The 21,829-nt window shown below is 35.3% G+C and overlaps 1 protein-coding gene and 1 long non-coding RNA gene across 2 annotated transcripts in view; one reads left to right on the forward strand and one right to left on the reverse strand.

Moving 5' to 3' along the window:
* The window catches only part of LOC139500349 (uncharacterized), a 61,930-nt gene that overhangs the window by 25,343 nt on the left and 14,758 nt on the right, over positions 1-21,829 (reverse strand). The gene's annotated exons all lie outside the window — the stretch shown is intronic.
* On the forward strand, positions 3,961-16,166 carry LOC139501775 (uncharacterized). The gene is made up of 3 exons (XR_011658652.1): positions 3,961-4,434; positions 5,549-5,658; positions 16,004-16,166. It is a non-coding gene; the product is annotated as an uncharacterized lncRNA (long non-coding RNA).

Consider the following 21,829-nt stretch of genomic DNA (forward strand, 5'->3'; position numbering starts at 1 on the left):
ATGTTCATTACGTCGTAACTACAAACCCCTTCCCTTTCATGAATGTCACCTACCGAATTAGACTATTTACCGGATTTGTTACCACATAAGCAATACGACGGGTGCCGCATGTGGAGCAGGATCTGCATACCCTTCCGGAGCACCTGAGATCACCCCTAGTTTTTTAGTGGGGTTCGTGTTGTTTATTCTTTAGTTTTCTATGTTGTGTCGTGTGTGCTGTTGTTTGTTTGTCTTTTTCATTTTTAGCCATGGCGTTGTCAGTTTGTTCCTTTGGTATTTCAACCAAAGAGGAAGAACTGGATCTTCCATCACTGTATTGGATACCTAAACTACATAAGTGTCCGTACAAACAACGGTATATTGCTGGGTCTTCCAAGTGCTCCACGAAACCTCTTTCTAAATTATTAACATCTATTTTATCAGCAATCAAAGACGGGCTTCAAAGTTATTGTGAAACTGCCTATTCTAGAGGTGGCGTGAATCAGATGTGGATACTTAAAAATTCCAAAGATCTTTTAGAGTACATACAATCTAACTCTCTTTCATCTTGTAACAGTATTAAAACAATTGACCTTTTTACTCTTTACACAAGTATTCCACATTCCAAACTAAAAGACAAATTGAAAGAGTTGGTATTACTTTGCTTCATAAAAAAGAATGGCCAACGTAGATACAAGTATCTTGTCTTAGGGAGGGATAAATCATACTTCGTAAAGAATCACTCTGATTCAAACAAAAAATTCTCTGAAACCGATATCATCAAGATGCTTGATTTCTTGATTGACAACATATTTGTAACGTTCGGAGGACGTGTTTTTCAACAGACTGTCGGCATCCCATTGGGAACAAACTGTGCCCCTCTACTTGCCGACTTGTTTCTTTATTATTATGAGGCTGACTTCATGCAGAAACTTCTTAGGAAGAAAGATAAGAAGTAAGCAATACCCTTTAACTCTACTTTCCGCTATATAGATGACGTTCTTTCACTAAACAATTCAAAATTTGGTGACTATGTGGAACGCATCTATCCCATCGAATTGGAGATAAAAGATACTACAGATACAGTTAAGTCGGCTTCATATCTTGACTTACATCTAGAAATTGACAATGAGGGTCGGTTGAAAACAAAACTTTACGACAAAAGAGATGATTTCAGCTTTCCAATTGTGAAATTTCCATTTCTATGTACAAACATTCCAGCAGCACCTGCATACGGGGTATATATCTCCCAATTGATACGATATTCCCGTGCTTGCATTTCATATCATGATTTTCTTGATAGAGGGTTACTGCTCACAAGGAAGCTATTAAACCAAGAGTTCCAAACGGTGAAGTTGAAATCATCCCTTCGTAAATTTTACGGTCGCCATCACGAGTTGGTTGACCGTTATGGAATAACCGTTTCACAAATGATATCGGATATGTTCCTTACATCGTAACTACAATCCCCTTCCCTTTCATGAATGTCACCTACCGAATTAGACTATTTACCGGATTTGTAATCACATAAGCAACACGACGGGTGCCACATGTGGAGCAGAATCTGCTTACCCTTCCGGAGCACCTGAGATCACCCCTAGTTTTTGGTGGGGTTCGTGTTGTTTATTCTTTAGTTTTCTATGTTGTATCATGTGTACTATTGTTTTTCTGTTTGTCTTTTTCATTTTTAGCCATGGCGTTGTCAGTTTGTTTTAGAGTTATGAGTTTGACTGTCCCTTTGGTATCTTTCGTCCCTCTTCTATAGCGGACGCCATTTTAATCCGTTACATTTAAACGAAAGTAGGTGGGCTGTACCGGAGAGACGGATGACCTGTCACTGGGGTCTCCTGTATTACAACTACGGTGTAAGTGATTCGGCAGTTTTAAATTTGATGGCATTATTTGAATGCAGTATTACCTGAGATCTTAAGACAGTATTATTTCAACTTACTAAGTAACAGTATTTCGGACTTACAATAAATTCTTTTAATTCGTACTGATTGATTTATTTGTCTAAAGGACATAATTTATTAAAGGAATCGTGCAATCGGATGAATCAAACGTATTACACCAATCACTCAAATTAGGCCGTGTTCACATTGACCTAAACTCGGTGTTGTGTTAGTGTAACTCACACTTACATCCCAGCTCCTTTGTTCTAACAGGGGTGATCTGAGCCGGATCACCCCTGCCAGATCACCCTAGTTTGAGTTTCTTTGTTATGCATGCTTTCCTTTGTTCTGTAACATTTTGGCGGGAATGTCAAATCCACTATAAAATTTATAATTAATGTTACGGAAAAGACTATCTATCAAATTTCACGTAGAAAAAATCCAGAAGATATGCTGGGATTCGAACTCAAGACCTTTAGCATATCAAGCCACGACACATACCACTACACCAGGACGACTTGATACGAAATAATAGTAATTTGACATACTTAAAGGAAGCAAGATATTTTTATTAGTGGGGCGAGTTGTCAAACCTTTATTCAGTGGGGTTTTAACCTTTCACGTTTATTTGTGAGTTTTCAGACTGATTGTTTAATTTGATTTTACACTTTTTCAAAGTGGGGCAAGTCGGTAAACAAGATTGGGACGATATTTTTATAAAGTGGCGATATAGCGTGGGCCGATTGGAAAGTGGGGCGAGTTGACATTGTTTGATATCTACTCATCGTGTTTGGGGGTCAAAAAGGGTATACATCATATAGTAATATATAAAGTATATTGTTATGGTTGTGTGGCGTTCTAAACTAGATTTTATGAATTATAAATGGTTTTTCGTCTAATCTAAAACAGCTGGGATGTAAAATAGTTATCCCAGTCGGACTTGGTGTGTCAGTGTTAGATCACCCTCTGGCCTCCGGCCATCGGGGTGATCTTACACTGACACACCGCGTCCTTATGGGATAACTATTAAATAAACTAAACATAATTGCGTTCATATTGATAAAACTCAATGTTTACATGTAGTTTAAATCATGTTTTGTCTACATGCAGTCGATAGTCGATGTAGGCCTTGTGTAGGTTAAGTGTACACAAAACTAGGCATTCAGAACTTTAATTTTCCCATGTATATTTAAAAAAAAACAATTTTTATATAAAATTGATACTTATAACACTTATTAATAAAGTTCTTTACAGAAATATTTGTCTAAACTTGATATATTTATTTGTTATAAACAAAACTTTACGTAGCCTTATTAACCCCTAATCAAGACTCCTCCATCAACATTGCCGAACACATATTTCATTTGAAAAGGTCTTCCCGAATCGATTATACGTACACACTGACAGAAATATTTGCCACTGGTCTTTATACTCAAACAACGATTCACTTATAAATGCATTACTGAAAAGGATGAGGTTAATTGAGTGTTTGTGTAGTATCCCAGACCCGTTAAAATACAATTAGAAATAAAATAATAAAACATTACCCCCTCCCTTTGCCAAATACTCCTTGAGCATTTGAAAACAAACAGAAGAGATAGAAATGCAGTGATCCTTAACATCGCAATTCTTTTTCTTCGTAGATGTTAGCACGCTGATGGAGATCCTACGTTTTTAATGCGTAATCGAGACATCTTTAAATTACTGCAAATCATCCAAAATGACTTTCTTAAAGGAGCAACCACTTTACTTAAAAACAAAGGGGGGAGGTGGGTTTTGAGTCAGAATTTCTTCTCGCGCAAGTTTATAATGAGTTTTTTTTCGATGGTACCAATTCAATATTTAACACTATAAAGTATGGGGAAACTTTGGATTCATAATATTTGTTCATTCTTAAATCATCTGAATGGCCCGATTTTTTTTTAAATCAAATTGTGGAACCCCCCCCCCCCCTTTTTTTAAAAGTCAAATGGTCGTTTCCTAACTGCTAGAAAATTGGCTCGAAAATTTTAATTCGGTTCTACGTAATGAACATTTAAATGACATATAGTTTACAAGTGTTAACGAATCTTATGTACAGGTAACCAAACAGGTAGGCACTTAAAGTTAACCATCGAGAGACGTTAACCACCGAGAGTCGGTTTTTAGACCCGCCCAGTGCACCTAAGCACGCCTACTTTTGGAGCTCTTTAGTATGAAGATAAGAAAAATATACGAAATTACGGAACTGTGTACCCTGTTTTATCCTTGTTGTTGGTATTTCTTGCGCATGCGCACAAAGCACGGGGATAGTTACGGTTACTGACTCAGGAACCTTGTATATTATATACCTCGGTTTACAGACGTTTAATAAACTGGATCACTGTTGTGTTCACTTATCGATTCACTACGATGGAATTACGGACCAGTTTAACATAAACATGGTAAATAGATAGACAGCTGATAACCATAATTGATTAAGAAATAACCTGGAAGAAGAAATGAGTTAACTATTGATTATAACAGAGACGAGAATGCCATCGTGTTTGTTCTGCTAAAAAAAGCAGGAACATTGGAGTTTATGGTTAGATTTTAAATATTTATTGTCTCCAAACTGGGTAAATTTGATATAGTAACAACCCCCCCCCTTTTTTTTAAATAACTCGAGAACCACACATCGCGCTCGCTTAACAAAGTAACAATAAGAAATAATTATTGTTAGTTTCAAGAATAATTAATCGTCAAAACTTATCCCCTCCCAGTCCCCAACATCAAAGGAAGTTAAATGTATTATCCCAAAATTAGACCAAATTATTATGATATAAGGACGTCTTGACAGGCTATTATTTTATTTTTGTTTTGTTGGGGTTTTTTTTGCTTTGACATCTTCCTCCTGTATGAAAAAAACATAATAGACCCCCCCTTTTTTTTCCTCATAATATAGCTTTTTAAGAAGTCATAATTATTTGGACTACCCCTGAATATATTTCAGACAGACTCTTCTCTAAAAAAATGTAAACATGATTTGAGAGAAATCTTTGGAATAGTTTTTTAAATGATTTAATTATTATGTCATGTATATAATTAACATTAACATAGTTATAAACTGAGACTACTAGTATAACACATACATGACATAGTGTTATAGTAGTCTCAGCTATAAACTTTCCATTGTATTGACCAATTTGACTAACTCATATGCTCTTTCCCATAAATGTCACAATATCAATATATTACAGTAAAACTGATAGTTTGATGACATTGTTTAAGACTATTGACCTGAGTTTAAAACTGTAATTTATTCATTAAAACAGTTCAAGACATGTACCTTCTGAAATGTGATTGCATCAAAATTAAACCTAAGGCATAACATACTTAGTGTGCAGGAAGTGCCACCAAATAAATACTGATTTGTAAAATTAGATGATGATATTTGTGAAGTCAAAGATATTATAGCTAGTTATAACTGGTTTTAGATATAAATCTGAGTAAAAGGTTGATTTATATGTGCTCTTTCATGTTTAGATTATAATTTAAATTTAATCTTTTGAAGTTTTTTTTATAATATTAAGACATTAAAATCACAATTATTTATTTATACACAAAAAAATAATGTTTGTCCTTTTTTAGTTGAATGACTGTACACAAACATTATACACACATAATTTTGATAATTCTGTAATGTTTTTTTTCTATAGCCCCAGAATGTGACAAAAGACTTATATTAATCCAGATTTACAAAAAATAGAAATAGTTCAGCTACCATAAGACTGCTATGACAAAAATTCTGCAGTTTCCAGAATTTGAGGTAGAGTATAGTTAGGAATAGTTTGATTATGCAGATGCTTAGTTTGCCATAAACAATTATGCCCTTGATACAAAAGCAGAGGAAACAAAAAAGTATGAAAATAGTTGAAAAAAGTAATCATTATTACCTAGTCATATACTGTAAATAGAAAAAGAGAAAAGCACTGGTTATGATTTGGTATTTTTAATAGCATTATCATTTGTCCATAACTTGGAATATATACTGGATTGAGCTTGATATTTATTTAATATCATTGACACATGGTTGCAAGAAAGGAAAGATGGTAATTTAAACCTAGCAATTTTATTAAGATTTTAAAAAAAGCTTTTGATTTGGTAGAATATGACTTTCTTTGTTTAAAGCTCGACATGTATGGATTTAGTGAGACTACTGTTAGTTTTTTTAAGTCGTACCTGAATAACAAAAGGTATAAATTTGTAATGTTAACTCTGAACAACAACATGTAAAATTTGGTGTTCCCCAATGTTCTATACCTTGTCCTCTATTGTTTGTGCTATTTATAAATGACCTTCCCTTATGCATTAAAAATTGTGAAACAGACCTATATCGTTGTATATGCTGATGACACCACTATTCATAAATCAGGGGGAAACATCTAGAAAATATAAATGATGATGTTCAAGAAGATTTATACAGGGTTGAAGAGTGGTGTAAAATGAATAACATGTTCATAGATGCAAATGAAACAAAATGTTTGATTACTGGAACAAAGCAGAAACTATTCAGACTTTTTAACCAAACTTGATAATAAATTAAAGTATTACAAAATTCTTCATGTGAAAAAATATTAGTTTCAAAATTGACAGCCCACTAAGTAACTGGAGAAATCAAATTGACCAAGGTTGTGCTAATATATCATCCAGAATATACCATCTTTCTTAAATACATTTTTTTTTATATCTGCAAGAAAACATAATACAATGGGTGTTCTGCCCTTAATTGACTACTGTTGTATTATTTGGGATGAATGTAAAAATTGAGGGATAACAAGAATTTTAAAAATCCAAAAAAAGGGCAGCATGATAAATTCTAGATGCAGATCCGTTATCCCTCTTGGTATATCATTATATAGGAGCACTATATTCTATGTTAACCTCCGACAGTAGGTATAAACAAATACTGTTGATAGACGGTATATAGGAGCACTATATTCCATGTTAACCACCGACGGTAGGTATAGACAAATACTGGTGATAGACAGTATATAGGAGCACTATATTGTATGTTAACTACCAACAGTAGGTATAGACACATACTGTTGATACACGGTATATAGGAGCACTATATTGTATGTTAACTACCGACGGTAGGTATAGACAAATACTGTTGATAGACGGTATATAGGAGCACTATATTGTATGTTAACTACCGACAGTAGGTATAGACAAATACTGTTGATAGACGGTATACAGGAGCACTATATTGTATGTTAACTACCGACAGTAGGTATAGACAAATACTGTTGATAGACGGTATATGGGAGCACTATATTGTATGTTAACCACCGACGGTAGGTATAGACAAATACTGTTGATAGACGGTATATAGGAGCACTATATTGTATGTTAACCACCGACGGTAGGTATAGACAAATACTGTTGATAGACGGTATATAGAAGCACTATATTGTATGTTAACTACCGACAGTAGGTATAAACAAATACTGTTGATAGACGGTTTATGGGAGCACTATATTGTATGTTAACCACCGACGGTAGGTATAGACAAATACTGTTGATAGACGGTATATAGGAGCACTATATTGTATGTTAACCACCGACGGTAGGTATAGACAAATACTGTTGATAGACGGTATATAGGAGCACTATATTGTATGTTAACTACCGACGGTAGGTATGGACAAATACTGTTGATAGACGGTATACAGGAGCACTATATTGTATGTTAACTACCGACAGTAGGTATAGACAAATACTGTTGATAGACGGTATATGGGAGCACTATAGTGTATGTTAACCACCGACGGTAGGTATAGACAAATACTGTTGATAGACGGTATATAGGAGCACTATATTGTATGTTAACCACCGACGGTTGGTATAGACAAATACTGTTGATAGACGGTATATAGAAGCACTATATTGTATGTTAACTACCGACAGTAGGTATAGACAAATACTGTTGATAGACGGTTTATGGGAGCACTATATTGTATGTTAACCACCGACGGTAGGTATAGACATATACTGTTGATAGACGGTATATAGTAGCACTATATTGTATGTTAACCACTGACGGTAGGTATAGACAAATACTGTTGATAGACGGTATATAGGAGCACTATATTGTATGTTAACTACCGACGGTAGGTATAGACAAATACTGTTGATAGACGATATACAGGAGCACTATATTGTATGTTAACTACCGACAGTAGGTATAGACAAATACTGTTGATAGACGGTATATGGGAGCATTATATTGTATGTTAACCACCGACGGTAGGTATAGACAAATACTGTTGATAGACGGTATATACATTGTAGGAGCACTATATTGTATGTTAACCACCGATGGTAGGTATATACAAATACTGTTGATAGACGGTATATAGAAGCACTATATTGTATGTTAACTACCGACAATAGGTATAGACAAATACTGTTGATAGACGGTATATGGGAGCATTATATTGTATGTTAACCACCGACGGTAGGTATAGACATATACTGTTGATAGATGGTATATAGGAGCACTATATTGTATGTTAACCACTGACGGTAGGTATAGACTAATACTGTTGATAGACGGTATGTAGGAGCACTATATCTTATGTTAACCACCGACGGTAGGTATAGACAAATACTGGTGATAGACGGTATATAGGAGCAACTACCGACAGTAGAAATAGACAGATACTGTTGATAGACGGTATCAAAGAGCACTATATTGTATGTTAACCAGTGACGGTAGGTATAGACAAATACTGTTGATAAACGGTATATAGGAGCACTACATTGTATGTTAACTACCAACAGTAGGTATAGACAAATACTGTTGATAGACGGTATATAGGAGCACTATATTGTATGTTAACCACCGACGGTAGGTATAGACAAATACTGTTGATAAATGGTATATAGGAGCACTATATTGTATGTTAACTACAGACGGTAGGTATAGACAAATACTGTTGATAGACAGTATATAGGAGCACTATATTGTATGTTAACCACCGACAGTAGGTATAGACACATACTGTTGATACACGGTATATAAGAGCACTATATTGTATGTTAACTACCGACAGTAGGTATAGACAAATACTGTTGATAGCGGTTGATGGGAGCACTACATTGTATGTTAAACACCGACGGTAGGTATAGACAAATACTGTTGATAGACGGTATATAGGAGCACTATATTGTATGTTAACCTCCGACGGTAGGTATAGACAAATACTGTTGATAGACGGTATATAGAAGCACTATATTGTATGTTAACTACCGACAGTAGGTATAAACATATACTGTTGATAGACGGTTTATGGGGAACTATATTGTATGTTAACCACCGACGGTAGGTATAGACAAATACTGTTGATAGACGGTATATAGGAGCACTATATTGTATGTTAACCACCGACGGTAGGTATAGACAAATACTGTTGATAGACGGTATATAGGAGCACTATATTGTATGTTAACTACCGACGGTAGGTATGGACAAATACTGTTGATAGACGGTATACAGGAGCACTATATTGTATGTTAACTACCGACAGTAGGTATAGACAAATACTGTTGATAGACGGTATATGGGAGCACTATATTGTATGTTAACCACCGACGGTAGGTATAGACAAATACTGTTGATAGACGGTATATAGGAGCACTATATTGTATGTTAACCACCGACGGTAGGTATAGACAAATACTGTTGATAGACGGTATATAGAAGCACTATATTGTATGTTAACTACCGACAGTAGGTATAGACAAATACTGTTGATAGACGGTTTATGGGAGCACTATATTGTATGTTAACCACCGACGGTAGGTATAGACATATACTGTTGATAGACGGTATACAGGAGCACTATATTGTATGTTAACTACCGACAGTAGGTATAGACAAATACTGTTGATAGACGGTATATGGGAGCACTATATTGTATGTTAACCACCGACGGTAGGTATAGACAAATACTGTTGATAGACGGTATATACATTGTAGGAGCACTATATTGTATGTAAACCACCGATGGTAGGTATATACAAATACTGTTGATAGACGGTATATAGAAGCACTATATTGTATGTTAACTACCGACAGTAGGTATAGACAAATACTGTTGATAGACGGTATATTGGAGCATTATATTGTATGTTAACCACCGACGGTAGGTATAGACATATACTGTTGATAGATGGTATATAGGAGCACTATATTGTATGTTAACTACCGACAGTAGGTATAGACAAATACTGTTGATAGACAGTATATGGGAGCACTATATTGTATGTTACATTTTTGTAACCACCGACGGTAGGTATAGACAAATACTGGTGATAGACGGTATATAGGAGCACTATATTGTATGTTAACCACTGACGGTAGGTATAGACTTATACTGTTGATAGACGGTAAGTAGGAGCACTATATCTTATGTTTACCACCGACGGTAGGTATAGACAAATACTGGTGATAGACGGTATATAGGAGCGACTACCGGCAGTAAGTAATGCAGATACTGTTGATGAACGGTATCAAAGAGCACTATATTGTATGTTAACCAGCGACGGTAGGTATAGACAAATACTGTTGATAGACGGTATATTCATTGTAGGAGCACTATATTGTATGTTAACCACCGATGGTAGGTATATACAAATACTGTTGATAGACTGTATATAGAAGCACTATATTGTATGTTAACTACCGACAATAGGTATAGACAAATACTGTTGATAGACGGTATATGGGAGCACTATATTGTATGTTAACCACCGACGGTAGGTATAGACATATACTGTTGATAGACGGTATATAGGAGCACTATATTGTATGTTAACCACTGACGGTAGGTATAGACAAATACTGTTGATAGACGGTATATAGGAGCACTATATTGTATGTTAACTACCGACGGTAGGTATAGACAAATACTGTTGATAGACGGTATACAGGAGCACTATATTGTATGTTAACTACCGACAGTAGGTATAGACAAATACTGTTGATAGACGGTATATGGGAGCACTATATTGTATGTTAACCACCGACGGTAGGTATAGACAAATACTGTTGATAGACGGTATATACATTGTAGGAGCACTATATTGTATGTTAACCACCGATGGTAGTTATACACAAATACTGTTGATAGACGGTATATAGAAGCACTATATTGTATGTTAACTACCGACAATAGGTATAGACAAATACTGTTGATAGACGGTATATGGGAGCATTATATTGTATGTTAACCACCGACGGTAGGTATAGACATATACTGTTGATAGATGGTATATAGGAGCACTATATTGTATGTTAACTACCGACAGTAGGTATAGACAAATACTGGTGATAGACGGTATATAGGAGCACTATATTGTATGTTAACCACTGACGGTAGGTATAGACTAATACTGTTGATAGACGGTATGTAGGAGCACTATATCTTATGTTAACCACCGACGGTAGGTATAGACAAATACTGGTGATAGACGGTATATAGGAGCAACTACCGACAGTAGAAATAGACAGATACTGTTGATAGATGGTATCAAAGAGCACTATATTGTATGTTAACCAGTGACGGTAGGTATAGACAAATACTGTTGATAAACGGTATATAGGAGCGCTATATTGTATGTTAACTACCAACAGTAGGTATAGACAAATACTGTTGATAGACGGTATATAGGAGCACTATATTGTATGTTAACCACCGACGGTAGGTATAGACAAATACTGTTGATAAATGGTATATAGGAGCACTATATTGTATGTTAACTACAGACGGTAGGTATAGACAAATACTGTTGATAGACAGTATATAGGAGCACTATATTGTATGTTAACCACCGACAGTAGGTATAGACACATACTGTTGATACACGGTATATAGGAGCACTATATTGTATGTTAACTACCGACAGTAGGTATAGACAAATACTGTTGATAGCGGTTGATGGGAGCACTATATTGTATGTTAAACACCGACGGTAGGTATAGACAAATACTGTTGATAGACGGTATATAGGAGCACTATATTGTATGTTAACCACCGACGGTAGGTATAGACAAATACTGTTGATAGACGGTATATAGAAGCACTATATTGTATGTTAACTACCGACAGTAGGTATAAACAAATACTATTGATAGACGGTTTATGGGGAACTATATTGTATGTTAACCACCGACGGTAGGTATAGACAAATACTGTTGATAGACGGTATATAGGAGCACTATATTGTATGTTAACCACCGACGGTAGGTATAGACAAATACTGTTGATAGACGGTATATAGGAGCACTATATTGTATGTTAACTACCGACGGTAGGTATGGACAAATACTGTTGATAGACGGTATACAGGAGCACTATATTGTATGTTAACTACCGACAGTAGGTATAGACAAATACTGTTGATAGACGGTATATGGGAGCACTATATTGTATGTTAACCACCGACGGTAGGTATAGACAAATACTGTTGATAGACGGTATATAGGAGCACTATATTGTATGTTAACCACCGACGGTAGGTATAGACAAATACTGTTGATAGACGGTATATAGAAGCACTATATTGTATGTTAACTACCGACAGTAGGTATAGACAAATACTGTTGATAGACGGTTTATGGGAGCACTATATTGTATGTTAACCACCGACGGTAGGTATAGACATATACTGTTGATAGACGGTATACAGGAGCACTATATTGTATGTTAACTACCGACTGTAGGTATAGACAAATACTGTTGATAGACGGTATATGGGAGCACTATATTGTATGTTAACCACCGAAGGTAGGTATAGACAAATACTGTTGATAGACGGTATATACATTGTAGGAGCACTATATTGTATGTTAACCACCGATGGTAGGTATATACAAATACTGTTGATAGACGGTATATAGAAGCACTATATTGTGTGTTAACTACCGACAGTAGGTATAGACAAATACTGTTGATAGACGGTATATGGGAGCATTATATTGTATGTTAACCACCGACGGTAGGTATAGACATATACTGTTGATAGATGGTATATAGGAGCACTATATTGTATGTTAACTACCGACAGTAGGTATAGACAAATACTGTTGATAGACGGTATATGGGAGCACTATATTGTATGTTAACCACCGACGGTAGGTATAGACAAATACTGGTGATAGACGGTATATAGGAGCACTATATTTTATGTTAACCACTGACGGTAGGTATAGACTAATACTGTTGATAGACGGTAAGTAGGAGCACTATATCTTATGTTTACCACCGACGGTAGGTATAGACAAATACTGGTGATAGACGGTATATAGGAGCGACTACCGGCAGTAAGTAATGCAGATACTGTTGATGAACGGTATCAAAGAGCACTATATTGTATGTTAACCAGCGACGGTAGGTATAGACAAAAACTGTTGATAGACGGTATATACATTGTAGGAGCACTATATTGTATGTTAACCACCGATGGTAGGTATATACAAATACTGTTGATAGACTGTATATAGAAGCACTATATTGTATGTTAACTACCGACAATAGGTATAGACAAATACTGTTGATAGACGGTATATGGGAGCATTATATTGTATGTTAACCACCGACGGTAGGTATAGACAAATACTGTTGATAGACGGTATATAGAAGCACTATATTGAATGTTAACTACCGACGGTAGGTATGGACAAATACTGTTGATAGACGGTATACAGGAGCACTATATTGTATGTTAACTACCGACAGTAGGTATAGACAAATACTGTTGATAGACGGTATATAGGAGCACTATATTGTATGTTAACCACCGACGGTAGGTATAGACAAATACTGTTGATAGACGGTATATAGAAGCACTATATTGTATGTTAACTACCGACAGTAGGTATAGACAAATACTGTTGATAGCGGTTGATGGGAGCACTATATTGTATGTTAAACACCGACAGTAGGTATAAATAAATACTGTTGATAGACGGTATATAGGAGCACTATATTGTATGTTAACCACCGACGGTAGGTATAGACAAATACTGTTGATAGACGGTATATAGGAGCACTATATTGTATGTTAACTACCGACGGTAGGTATAGACAAATACTGTTGATAGACAGTATATAGGAGCACTATATTGTATGTTAACCACCGATAGTAGGTATAGACACATACTGTTGATACACGGTATATAGGAGCACTATATTGTATGTTAACTACCGAGAGTAGGTATAGACAAATACGGTTGATAGCGGTTGATTGGAGCACTATATTGTATGTTAAACACCGACGGTAGGTATAGACAAATACTGTTGATAGACGGTATATAGGAGCACTATATTGTATGTTAACCACCGACGGTAGGTATAGACAAATACTGTTGATAGACGGTATATAGGAGCACTATATTGTATGTTAACTACCGACGGTAGGTATGGAGAAATACTTTTGATAGACGGTATACAGGAGCACTATATTGTGTGTTAACTACCGACAGTAGGTATAAACAAATACTGTTGATAGACGGTATATAGGAGCACTATATTGTATGTTAACCACCGACGGTAGGTATAGACTAATACTGTTGATAGACGGTAAGTAGGAGCACTATATCTTATGTTTACCACCGACGGTAGGTATAGACAAATACTGGTGATAGACGGTATATAGGAGCGACTACCGACAGTAGGTAATGCAGATACTGTTGATAGACGGTATCAAAGAGCGCTATATTGTATGTTAACCAGCGACGGTAGGTATAGACAAATACTTTTGATAGACGGTATATACATTGTAGGAGCACTATATTGTATGTTAACCACCGATGGTAGGTATATACAAATACTGTTGATAGACGGTATATAGAAGCACTATATTGTATGTTAACTACCGACAATAGGTATAGACAAATACTTTTGATAGACGGTATATGGGAGCATTATATTGTATGTTAACCACCGACGGTAGGTATAGACAAATACTGTTGATAGACGGTATATAGAAGCACTATATTGTATGTTAACTACCGACAATAGGTATAGACAAATACTGTTGATAGACGGTATATGGGAGCATTATATTGTATGTTAACTACCGACAGTAGGTATAGACAAATACTGTTGATAGACGGTATATAGGAGCACTATATTGTATGTTAACCACCGACGGTAGGTATAGACAAATACTGTTGATAAACGGTATATAGGAGCACTATATTGTATGTTAACTACCGACGGTAGGTATAGACAAATACTGTTGATAGACAGTATATAGGAGCACTATATTGTATGTTGACCACCGACAGTAGGTAAAGACACATACTGTTGATACACGGTATATAGGAGCACTATATTGTATGTTAACTACCGACGGTAGGTATAGACAAATACTGTTGATAGACGGTATATGGGGGCACTATATTGTATGTTAACCACCGACGGTAGGTATAGACATATACTGTTGATAGATGGTATATAGGAGCACTATATTGTATGTTAACTACCGACAGTAGGTATAGACAAATACTGTTGATAGACGGTTTATGGGAGCACTATATTGTATGTTAACCACCGACGGTAGGTATAGACAAATACTGTTGATAGACGGTATATAGGAGCACTTTTTTGCATGTTAACCACCGACGGTAGGTATAGACAAATACTGTTGATGGATGGTGCAAAGGAGTACTATATCGTATGTTAACCACTGACGGTAGGTATAGACAAATACTGTCGATAGACGGTATATAGGAGGGCTGTATTGTATGTTAACCACCGACGGTAGGTATAGACAAATACTGTTGATATACGGTATATAGGAGTATTGTATTTTATGTCAAACATCGACGATAGGTATCGACAAAATCCGACAAATACTGTATACAGACAGTGTATAGAAGTACTGTATTGTATGGTAAACACTGACGGTTGGTATGGACAATTTCTGTATCATGCATCAATTGTAAATAAAAGTATCATGTGAGTGACACAGGCTCATTGAAGCCTCTAGTTTTGATATTATTAATGTGGAGATCTGGTCTAATTTATCATTTTCTCTATTACATGCATGATAACTGCAACAATTGAATTGAAATAAAAGTGATAATATTTCTGTTGTAGGTTATCAAGATTTAGTGTTTCAATACAAGTGACAAAGATTGAACAACAAAAACATCTCAAACTTTACAGGACAGAGTAGACTTTTTTCACTGTGCTTAGTTTTGTCTTTATGTCTAAATTATGATACCTTTAAAAAAACCAATAAAATATGGAATAACATTTATTTTTATCTTATAAAGTGGAGTGAAGAAATAAGGGGTCATTCAAAACATAAGAATATATTGCTATCATATATGCAGATCAGCAGCCCATACATTTGTTATAGCACATAAATATGGGACCAATATTTTCAAGTTGCCTTTTAAAAAAGACCTTATTAATGTTATGCGAGATACCACCAAAGACCACTAGGTGTTGATCAAATGATATTGTAAATAAGAGGGTTGTCCAAAATATTTCCAAAAGCTGTTTGATATACACTACCTTAATCAAACCACAATGGTAAAAAAACAGTTTTGGTCAGTCTTAAAAGAAGCAAATATAATTTAGAAAAAGTGCAAGCTGTTGATAAAAACTACAAATAACTGCCAGTCCTAAATGTGGGTGGAGATTACCATTTAGCACAAATGAGTTTCTGGACTAAAGAAATTAATTTCGGCACAAACCGATTATACCCTTTCAAAAACTATGTGTAGTCCCTTTTATAAAAGTGGCAGATTATCTTTCTATCTAGAGTATCTATGACAACTAACTGCTGCTCCTAGTGACGTTAGTCTTTGGTTTATGAAAAGATTGGATATATTGTCACAATTCTTTTCTAAGGTACCGGTCTGATAAACAGGAAGTAGCCAGATTAGCTACTAAATATATGCACACTGAAATATAGTCCCTTAAAATTCCCATGGCTGTGTACATGTTCAGATACGAACTATGAAAATTTTGTTTATATCTTTAGAGAAGTAAAATCAAGTATGTATGTCTTTAGTTTTGTCAAATTGCTGTCTTGTTTTGTCCTGTTATTAGGTAACAGTACTGACACAATACTGTAAAAATACGGAGATGTGGTATGATTGCCAATGAGACGCCTACATGTATCCACTCAAGTTCAAATAAAGTGGATGTAAGCAGTTATATGCAACCATACAGACTTCAACAATGAGAAAAATCATATCAAATAGACCCTTATAAATAGGTGTTGATCAAATGATATTGTAAATAAGAGGGTTGTATATTTCATGACGGTATAATACTAAACCCCTAACAGGAGGGATTGTGCCTGATATTCATATGATGAAGACATAATCTTTCAATCAGTTTAATTAAGGTCTGGTTCTGGCATGTCAATAACTGCTAGTAGTCTGTTGTTATTTATGTATTATTGTCATTTTGTTTATTTTCTTTTGTTTCATATTCTGACATCGGACTCGGATTTCTCTTAAACTGAGTTTTACTGTGCGTATTGTTTCGCGTTTGTTTTTTCTATATTGGCTACAGGTATAGGGGAGGGTTGAGATCTCAAAAAACATGTTTAATCCCGCCGCAATTTTGCGCCTGTCCCAAGTTAGGAGCCTCTGACCTTTGTTAGTCTTGTATGATTTATAATTTTAGTTTCTTGTGTATAATTCGGAGCTTAGTATGACGTCCATCATCACTGAACTAGTATACATATTTGTTTAGGGGCCAGCTGACGGACACCTCCGTGTGCGGGAGTTTCTCGCTACATTGAAGATCTATCGGTGGCCTTCGGCTGTTGTCTGCTCTATGGTCGGGTTGTTGTCTCCTTGACACATTCCCCATTTCCATACTCAATTTTATAGTATGATTTACATCTGCAATAATCACGAAACAATCAGAGACAAGTTTGGGTCTAAATCTGTATGTCCCACATAATCAAATTGACCGAAGAGAGAGGCGAAAGATACTAAAGGCTTATTCAAACACATAAGTCAATAATAAACTGACAAAACCACGGCAAAAAAAAAGAGAAAGATTAAAAAACAAACAACAGAATGCAAAACACAACAAAGAACATCACAGACTGAACAAAACGAACCTCGCCAAAAAACTTGTGTGACCAAATGACTAATTTATCTCAGCCTTACATTATTTAGCAGACCCTTTATTATACCAAACCAAACAAAGTTCTTTATGGTACAATGTTTTTGATCCATCGGTCTGTCAGTCCTGTTCTCGTTATTGCAACTCCTCTGAAACCACATAACAGAGTTTTATAAATCTTTGTAGATAATGAGGAAATTATGAAATTATCAATTCATTGATTTTCTATATACTCCTACAACAGTTTGTCATAAAATCTGTCTAAAGACCACAACAGAGTTTCATGAACTTTTTAGATAGTTAGGACATGCTATGTAAATGTGCATATTGGCAGAAAATCATGAATAATTTTTTTATGCCCCACCTACGATAGTAAATGGGCATTAGTTTTCCGGTCTATGCGTCTGCTCCTTCGTCCGTTTCCTCGCTTCAGGTTAAATGTTTTGGTCAAGGTAGTTTTTGTTGAAGGTCAGGTCCAATAAACTTGAAACTTAGTACATATGTTTCCAATAATATGTTTTTTTCTAAGCTTAATGCCAAAGAAGGTTTTTTTCCCCTATTTCACGGTCCACTGAACAAAGAAAATGATAGGGCAAGTGGGGAACGGTGTACGATGGACACATTCTTGTTTTTGTCGAGCCTGCGACTTTTGTCGCAGAAAGCTCGACATAGGAATGGTGATCCGGCGGCGACGGCGACAGCGTTAGTTCACTTCTTAAAAGCTTGATATTTTAGACGGCGAACGACCTGGATGCTCCATACTTTAAATACAGATGCCTTAAGTTTGGAAGTTTCCGTCTGTCACATGTCCATTGTCCTTGAACTCATTTTCATGGTTCAGTGACTACTTGAAAAAAAGTTAAGAGTTTTTGTAATTTCTCACATATTATGGGTAACTATGTTTAGTATTTGCGTACCTTGGTCAGCATGCCCATCAGACAGTTTTCACTTGACCTCGCCATCATTTCATGGATCAGTGAAAAGGGTTAAATTTTTGGTGGTCAAGTCTATATCTCAGATACTATATGAAATATGTCTTGTATATTTGGTGTATGGAAGGATTGTAAGGTGTACATGTCCAACTGGCAGGTGTCATCTGATCTTGACCTCATTTCCTTGGTTCAATGGTCAAAGGTAAGCTTTTGAGTTTTGTTCGTTTTTTAAAGCAATTGCTTTTATGCCGTCGCGTATGGCCATCTTTGTGACCCAGATCAGAGACTCCGCCCAGATCAAGCCATAGTATTTTGTTAAACAGGCTCCTGGTCAGTCATTCTTTAACACCTATGTATGTTTTCTAATGCAATACATAGCTTGAAACTTTAAAACAAAGTTAGTGGATTTAAGAAGTTTCAGAATATGTTCTTGTAAATGTATTTTTGTATTTAAAGGGTCAACCGTTTGACTATCAAATAACATAGAAGTCCGAGTGAAAAAAAGTACATTTTTATAAATGCGATTCCGTTTTCCGCCGTTCGTACGATGTTGCAACAAAATATGGATTCATTTCAGTTGTTGATTTAGTATTGAAAATTTAACTGAATTATCTCCTAATAAATACGTTTTTTTATGTTTAATTTGTGTTTCTTTAAGAGGTCAGGTGCTCTTGTTCATTCATAAAATTATCGTTCATTCATACATTTATCGTAAAATCAAAATCACTACACAGGTTAATGCGTTGTGTCAAATTATTACCTGTAATCTAAAAATAGACAAACTTTATTTGCGCAAATAATTTAGCGGGACGAAACCCTTGTTGAAAACACATAACAATAAGTTCGTTTTCCTTTTCTATCAAAACTCCGTAATATTTATCGATCACCTTCCTAATGAAATGGACCCGTCCAAACGTAGTAGATGCCAAGTCGGTCCAGATGAAGAGATATTTACAATTTGGAATTTTCTAGTTTATTAATACATAGATTGAAAGAAAGTACGTCTTTTTTAAATATCATGATCAAAACTGGGTTTGCATAACAAATGTCAGATGAAACCATTATCCTCGTCTTTTCAGTGAACAAGTCTACTACGTTTGTTGACACTCGACGGTCCACCGTGTTAGCAATTTTATTTCACATGTTTTCGAAATATTGAAGATCATTTTTCGCAATGTTTCCTGAAAATTGATAAATATCAAAGCAACGTAGAGCTGTTTGTTCTTGTTCGTATAATAAAATTGAGAATGGAAATGGGGAATTTGTCAAAGAGACAACAACCCGACCATAGAAAAACATACAACAGCAGCATTAAGGTCACCAACAGGTCTTCAATGCAGCGAAAAATTCCCGCACCCGGAGGCGTCCTTCAGCTGGCCCCTATACAATATATATACTTGTTCAGTGATAACGATTTAATGTCATGTTTGTCTGTGATGACCCCCCTCTTCGGGATTGCATGAGAATTGTAGTTATCTCATACCCACATGCACTTGTTTCTATCCATAGGATTGTCGACTATCCATATAAAACTATTTATATGGATAATCGACCTTCCTATGGATAGAAACAAGTGCCTGTGCTCGTACCGCATCAGAAGGACACATATCAACTGAGCAATAATGTTTGGAACTTAGTTTTAAAAATGATGACAAAGTAACATTATGAAAATATTTTTATTAAGCTGAAATATACATTTATTCTTTACATGTTTATGTCTTGTAAGATATTTTATTTCTTTCCCGTTTTTTAACATTTGCGTCTGGAAAGTTGAAATGTTTTAACTTAATCATTTGTGTTAATGGTTAAATATAAATTAATAATGAAAATTGTTAAAATTAAATCAATAAAGGAAATTATTGCCAAGAGAGTTACAAACACTACCAGGGGATAATCCATGATGATTTCTTTTTGAGTTATATGTTTCAGCACATGTATATTTGACCCCAACTTTAGCCTGGTAAACGTGTTGTCTCCTTGTGAAATATAAAACATATTAAAAATGACTTTCTGCTAAAGTCTTTTATTTATATAAAGTTAAAACCTTCTTACTTTTAACTAGACAACACTCATGTCAGGTTTAATTCTTGTATATATGTGGATGAAAAATAAAAGTCCCCAAACATTAACATGGCAGCAATTGCTTTTACAGCCTTTAAGGCTTTGATTCTAATACTATATGCAATAGGTCAACTTTATTTGGTGCCTGGAAATATCTTATGATGTCAGTCTCGCAAGTCTCATTTGACCTTGACCTCATTTTTGAGGTTCATTGTTCATTGTTTAGTTTTTGTGCCAAGTGTCATCTGACCTTGACCTGATTTGTATTGAATGATTGTAAGGTGTAAATGTATTCTTCATTTTGGTCATATGACCTTGATCTCATTTTCTTTGGTCATGTTATTAATAAGTTTATGTGATAATTGTAGTAAAACTTTATATTTAGGTCCATCAACATAAATAAGGCGAGAAATTTCAACGTGTGTACTCTTGTTAGGAATTAGGAACTATGCCTTCTGAACTTAGAATTTCGGCCTAAATATACTTCTGCATATCTTCTGAAATTACACAACAGAATTTCATGCGTGTTTGAACTAAATAATCTGTTGAAATTTTGTTTGCTTAGTGACAATGCCGGGCTGTGAAGTATGTGAGCGTGCTCACAAAGGTTCTTTGATTACACACAGTCAATGCATTGCCTGTGCTTCCCAGATACAGTCTGTATGCATTTTCTTTGTTGTAAATTAAATTAAGTTTATGTATTGTACGTCGTTCTTAGTCTTTATACATTGTTTATATGCTTTGACTATGAGTCTAAGATACTTCTATTGTCGGTATATCTTAGATTTAGTCGGTTAACACTGTCTATGGATCAGAGACACAGTATATATGCATT

Source organism: Mytilus edulis, chromosome 13 (genome assembly GCF_963676685.1).
Source record: "Mytilus edulis chromosome 13, xbMytEdul2.2, whole genome shotgun sequence".
Lineage (NCBI taxonomy): Eukaryota > Metazoa > Mollusca > Bivalvia > Mytilida > Mytilidae > Mytilus > Mytilus edulis.